The sequence below is a fragment of the Falco punctatus genome (genome assembly GCF_963210335.1).
Source record: "Falco punctatus genome assembly, chromosome: 1".
Taxonomy (NCBI): Eukaryota; Metazoa; Chordata; class Aves; order Falconiformes; family Falconidae; genus Falco; species Falco punctatus.
This window is the reverse complement of record NC_137580.1, coordinates 114,632,763-114,638,414: the sequence shown is the minus strand read 5'-3', so window position 1 is coordinate 114,638,414 and position 5,652 is coordinate 114,632,763.

Sequence of the window (5,652 nt, the reverse complement as noted above, 5' to 3'; positions counted from 1 at the left end):
GTTTGCAGCACCTCCTGCCCTTGGCCAGCTGCTGCGGGTGGGCTTTACATCTGCCTGGGGAGACTTGTGGGTCACGTGCGTGTTGGGTTTATGCGCCTACCCTGCAGCGTTTGTGTCGATAGCTGCCTGAAGTGCACGAGTGGGGCAAAGTCGCTTTGGTCACAGCCTGCGACAGCCTGATGTCACGCGTCAGTAACGTGAGAGGTGATAAGCTGTGGAAAATGTCTTAATTTTAAAGCAGAAATGGTTGGGCTGGGTTGCACTGGTTTTGCTCGTGGGGCCTTTCTGCACAACTGGCGCATTTGCTACTTGCGTTGCTGCTGAGCACAATGCTGGTGACTTCTTAGAGCTCCAAGGTCTCTGCTGAGTAGTAGAAGTTAGTGAAGGGTCTATCATTGAGTACGTAATACTAAGATTGTTTTTCCTTGCATGTGTTTCTTTGTTAATATCAGCAATAGATTTATCTGCTGCTTGACACTGCACAATGTGAGATTTTTTTTCTGCAGGCTTTGCATTAGCTTTCAATTTTACTACAGAGAAAAAGTGGGAATCAGCAACAAATTGCCCGCTTTTGCTCTGCCTCTCCTTTTCCAGCCCACTTTCAAATATGCTTCTATATTCTTGCAGCAGTTTGTTCTCTGCTGTGACACTGCCTCCTTGATTATCTTGATTGCACCGCGCTTGTGATGTGCCTAAATCAGTTCCCTTAACTGCATATCAGGTGTAAGCAGGACTTAAAGTTAAGATAGTGAATCTGGAGATGCAAAAATGATCAGAATCATTTAGAACTGACGCTTTTTTCCCAGGATATAACAGCCTATGCAATAAATAGATGACATAGATCCCTGTGCAGGGCTGGCCTGGATCCAGGTGTGCACAGGACAATATTCAGCGTGCCTGGGTGTCACTTTAAAGCAAAGTTGGTCAGATACAAGAGAGGGTCTGATACTTTTCTTTCAATGAATTCTTCACCCTTGCTCTGGAGACAGCTGGAGTTTAATCTGCAGAAGGGGAAATGGCTAAGTGAGGGTCTCAGGATCTGATCAGACGTTTTGAGAAGGAGGGAAAGAAAGCTGCTGTGGCAGCTGCCCTGGGCACTGCAGGGGGGAGGCACAGCCGCGGCTGGGGCAGGTTGGTTTGGTGGAGGCATCCCAGTGTGGCAGCCACAGCAGGTGCAAGAGGGACAGCACTGGCAAGAGGCATGATTTTCCTAGGCAGCTCTGCCAAGGTGCGGATTTGCTGTCCAAGGTCTTCTCCACTTTCGCCTCTCCTTTTAATGCCCTTAAGCAAACACTGAAATGAGAAGCTTCCGAGCACGAACCCCAGAGAAATGAAAGGAGATCACCTGTCGATCTGGAAAACCCACCCCTCAAACCTGGCCACGTACTGAACTAGTGACCGAGAGCTAAAGAGCTCCGTACATCCCAGCCCCTCACCTAGCCAGCACTTGCCCACCTCGCAGCTGCAGGTGAAACAGAGCTGTGCCTGCTGATTTATTGCCGCATCCTCTTCTGGGAGCATGTGCCAAGGTTTTTCTGTCTGGTTAGAGGCAGGCTGAAGAATTGTTGGCCTGGCTGTCTCCTAGGGAGCAAAGTGGGACACCCACAGAGGAGAAAAGGGTGGCCCAACTCACCCTCGTCCGGTGCCCTTGCAGTTGCTGGGCTGCAGGAGCCAGGGGGGGGCTGAACCCGGACCCAGACTGTCCATCAGCTTAAATCAGGCTCCATCGGCAGGCAAGGAGGAAGGTTTGTGACTATGATTGCTGTGACTCCTCAGGTGGGGATTGGGCGGAGGCTGGGCGCTGCACCGCTCCCCCCCGAGTGCCCACCCCACCCCGGCAGGGTTTGGGCAGAGGGATGCACACCGCGCTGAGCAGCTGCGCTCTGCTTCACTGCCTGGACCACAGGACGTTCTGTAAGAGGCTTGTGGTTTAAACGAAATGGAAAAAGGCTTTCTAAAATCAATTGTAAGCAAACTGACGTGTAAGACTTCATCCTGAGGTGAGAAATTGTGCTGTTTTGCCTCCTAAAGGCTGAAATGAGGCAATTCAGTATTTGGGAAAAGAAAAGAGAAAAAGGTTTTCCAGAAGGATTCTTAAGTTTCTGGGTGGATTTACAAATAGTTTGGGTAAACACAAACGTCATCCTTTTCTGGCAAAGGCACTGTCCAAGTGGCTGCCTGGCCAGCTGTAGTTTGCTGCCTGTTTCGGCCACCAGAGTGGGCACCCAGCCTGTCTGAGCTGGTGGGAGCACCGCGGGGGACAGCATCTCTGTCCCAGCCCTTCTTGGACACCTTTCCGGGGTGTATTTACAGCTATACTTTCTTTGAGTCTTGAGGCATTGCCAAACACACCCCCTGACTTAAAATAGAGAAAAATAAATGGAGTTTTGACTTCTGCTACCTGTAGTTCAGCTGGTGAAATCCAGTCTGTGGGGCACCAAATGCCCTGGAGATGGGGGGATTTAAGACTTCAGGATGATGAGAAAGCTCCTGGTCTCACCCCACAGAGAAGAAAGAGCTAGCAAATAGCGCGCAGCCACTTGGCATGAACATCCTTTACACACAGATTTCAAATTTTGTTTATGCAAAAATCAACTCTTGGATCTTTGACTGATGATATGTTTCGAAGAGGGTCCCCCGTGGAGGGTTGGCCAAGTCACGACAATCACACCAATATGGCTACATGCCGTGCTCACTTTATTAAACGAACAGGTTATATTTATAACTTAAACCGACCGCTCACCCGACTTTACACACAGATGATTGGATAAAAGTCTCTGGGCCACGTGGGGGTCCGTGTCGCTGACTGGTGGGCATGCTGCAGGTGCCTTTTCAGAGTGTGCCGATGAGAGCGTGCTGATTTCGCGGCTCCCAGGGCTTGCTCTGCACCTGGCTTCTTGTTTGTGCATAGCTTGTTTTCCTTCTCCCACTGCTTGTTCCCAGGACTATTTAAAACTGCTCTGCAGCTTCAACTAACAGGCCTGGGTTGTCCAACCCAGACAATGGTAACGTACGTCCTCGGTCCTTTAAAAATCCCTCTACAAGGTTTCTGCAAGAAGAAATGAATAGAGCATGATAATTATTTTATAGCTGTTGATAACTGAGCAATTAGGCTATGTCTGGGAGGAGACAGTTTCTTCTTCAGACCTCACTGACTGCTCGCTCCCCCGTTTGCATTCAGCAGGCGCTCGTGGTTGAGTTGCTGTTCAGTTTCAGGAAGGGGACCACTGCCTAACATTTGGTACCTGAGTTGGCCGATGCCCCGTAAAGTTAGTTGGGGATGCAGAGCTGAGGCACGGGCTGCTTGTGAACTGCTCAGAGCTTTGATTTTACCTGTAGGCTTGGACTAATAATTCCCTTATTTTCGCCTGTGCTGAGTGGTGATGGATGTGAGTGCTGAAAGCAAAAAACCACTCCTGCCTGGGGTGGAGATTGAAAGGCCTGAATGAAGCATCTCATCATTCAAAGATGACTCAGTATTGATGGAAGCATCACCTGCAACCCTTCCCTGACTTGCAGATGTCTTCTTTTCTCTTGGCTTTGTTGTGCTGATTTGCCAGACACTCTACCAGCCCCTGCTGAGAGCAAGGTGCAAGCTTCAGAGAAATGACAGCGTTCAGCCCAGGGCTGAGGCTGTGTGTCCTGCTGGGGAGGCAGGGAGCCCCATGCCCTGCGTTGATTCCCAGGGCACCGCAGGACCTCTGGCATGGCCTTGCTTCCACAGCACATTGCTCATGCTGCTCACGGGGCGCTTGTTACACAGACAGAGTCATGGCAGGCTTTTTTCAGATATTTTCTTTGAGATGCGTTTGTTGTGGTGGGCTTGGAGAAGTTAATTAGAGCAGTGCCGCTGGGGACAAAGGGGTTACACTGCCCAACGGGGGAGACAGATCTGCTCCCGTGTCTTTTGGTAACTCTTCTGCACTGTTTGCATGGGTGTGTAAAGCCTGGGTAAGTTGAGATTTGAAAACTGCCCTCTTATTTTGACTATCTGATTTTAGAAAAGATGGACTGTGCTTTCTAAAGGATCAGCCTGAAGTAGCTTTCCTTCACAACCATGGGAACTGCTCATGATGAGTTTGTCTTGAGCTTGTCTGGCTCTTTCTGAGCAAGAAGTTATAATTTCCATTTCCAAAACCAGGAGGCCAAACTTTATATTCTGACCCATACTAAACACCTGACTACCTAAGCAGAAAATGGGTTCATGAATATAGCAAACCTCTTCCCCTCCCATCTGTGGGCTCCCTCTTCCTTACAGTGGGGTGAACGATGCTTTGCTGTCTCTAATGGGCTTTGACTAGTGTGTCTCCAGCCTGAGGAGGGTCTGAAAAATAGCGAGTACTGTCAGTGTAGGAAATAGCCAAATATAATGGTATTTCTGACCCTCCAAAGTCAGGAAGGGGCTAATCCTGCAGCAGGATGCACTGGTCAGTGCACTGCACTGCAAGCAGGGTGCAGGTAAGGTGTCCTGACCTGTGGGACTGCTGTGGGTGGGGTGCGTGGAGGCAGCTGGGAACACAAAGTGAGGGTCTTCCAGTTTCTGCAACAGTTCAGCGTTAAACCCACATGCGAGAGAGTCCTCTTTCATGACATGTGTCATCTTCCCCATATATACCAAACTTTAAGCCCATGCGTGAAAGGGGTGATTTCTTTTCCAAGCATACCACCCAGGGGGGCTGGGTGCAGAGCTTTCACTGTCCCCAAGAGCAACGACGAATAGATGCTTAAAACCGAAATTCAGTTTCTGTGTAAGCAAATGGAGTTCACTGCCAAATGGCGTAGCGCTGCAGCTCTGAATTTATGTCTAACCATTAATTTGCTTCTAATTCTGTAACTTGGTTAGAGTTGCGCTCGCATTGCATCGTTGTATCCTTGCTAATGAGGTAACGGGGCTAATGCAAGCAGAGGACTCCTGTATGGCTCTTGGCAGCGTCCCAGAGAAGGTACTTTTAGACTCACGGGAGAAGCGCCAGACACCGCGGAGGATATATTTATACTAATGATGCTTTATCATCAGTGAAAGCCAGGAGAGGCAAAATGTTCTTGGTGTAGGCAGGGCTATGTTCACCTTTTGCAGCAGCAAAGGAAAATCATCTGCTCTGAAGGGAACAAGTGATCTCACTATCAGGGAACTAGCACTTTTATGATTGAGATTAGGGACTTCAGATAGCATAGCTTTGCCCACTGGAAATCACATCTCCTCCCCCCCTCCCCCCCTCCCCCTGTCCTTTCCTCCTGGACTTGGGTAGTTCTGGTCCCTCGGGCTGGATGTTGCAGTTTGTCGATGGATGCCCCGAGAATAACAACATTGAAGGTTCCCAATTCCTCCTTGGAGGAGGGCAGGGGGCAGATGTACCTGTCCAAGACAGATGATGCTCCCCTACATGGGTGCTCATGAGTTTGGGGTCAGTACATTAGGGGATGCTGAGTGTTCCCTGGCTGTGACACTGGTGTGGGAAGCCTTTTGCTGACACAAACCGTGCTGTGACTCCGGCGCAGACACCTGTGTGAATGGAGAATCAAGCCCAGTGCGTACATGAGTGTAGAATAAATGTCAATACGACCAAAACCAGGACAAGCACCCTTGATATGCCTCATCCGTATTGTCCAGTCTTACCCCAAATTCAAACTGTATTGCATGTCACAAACATC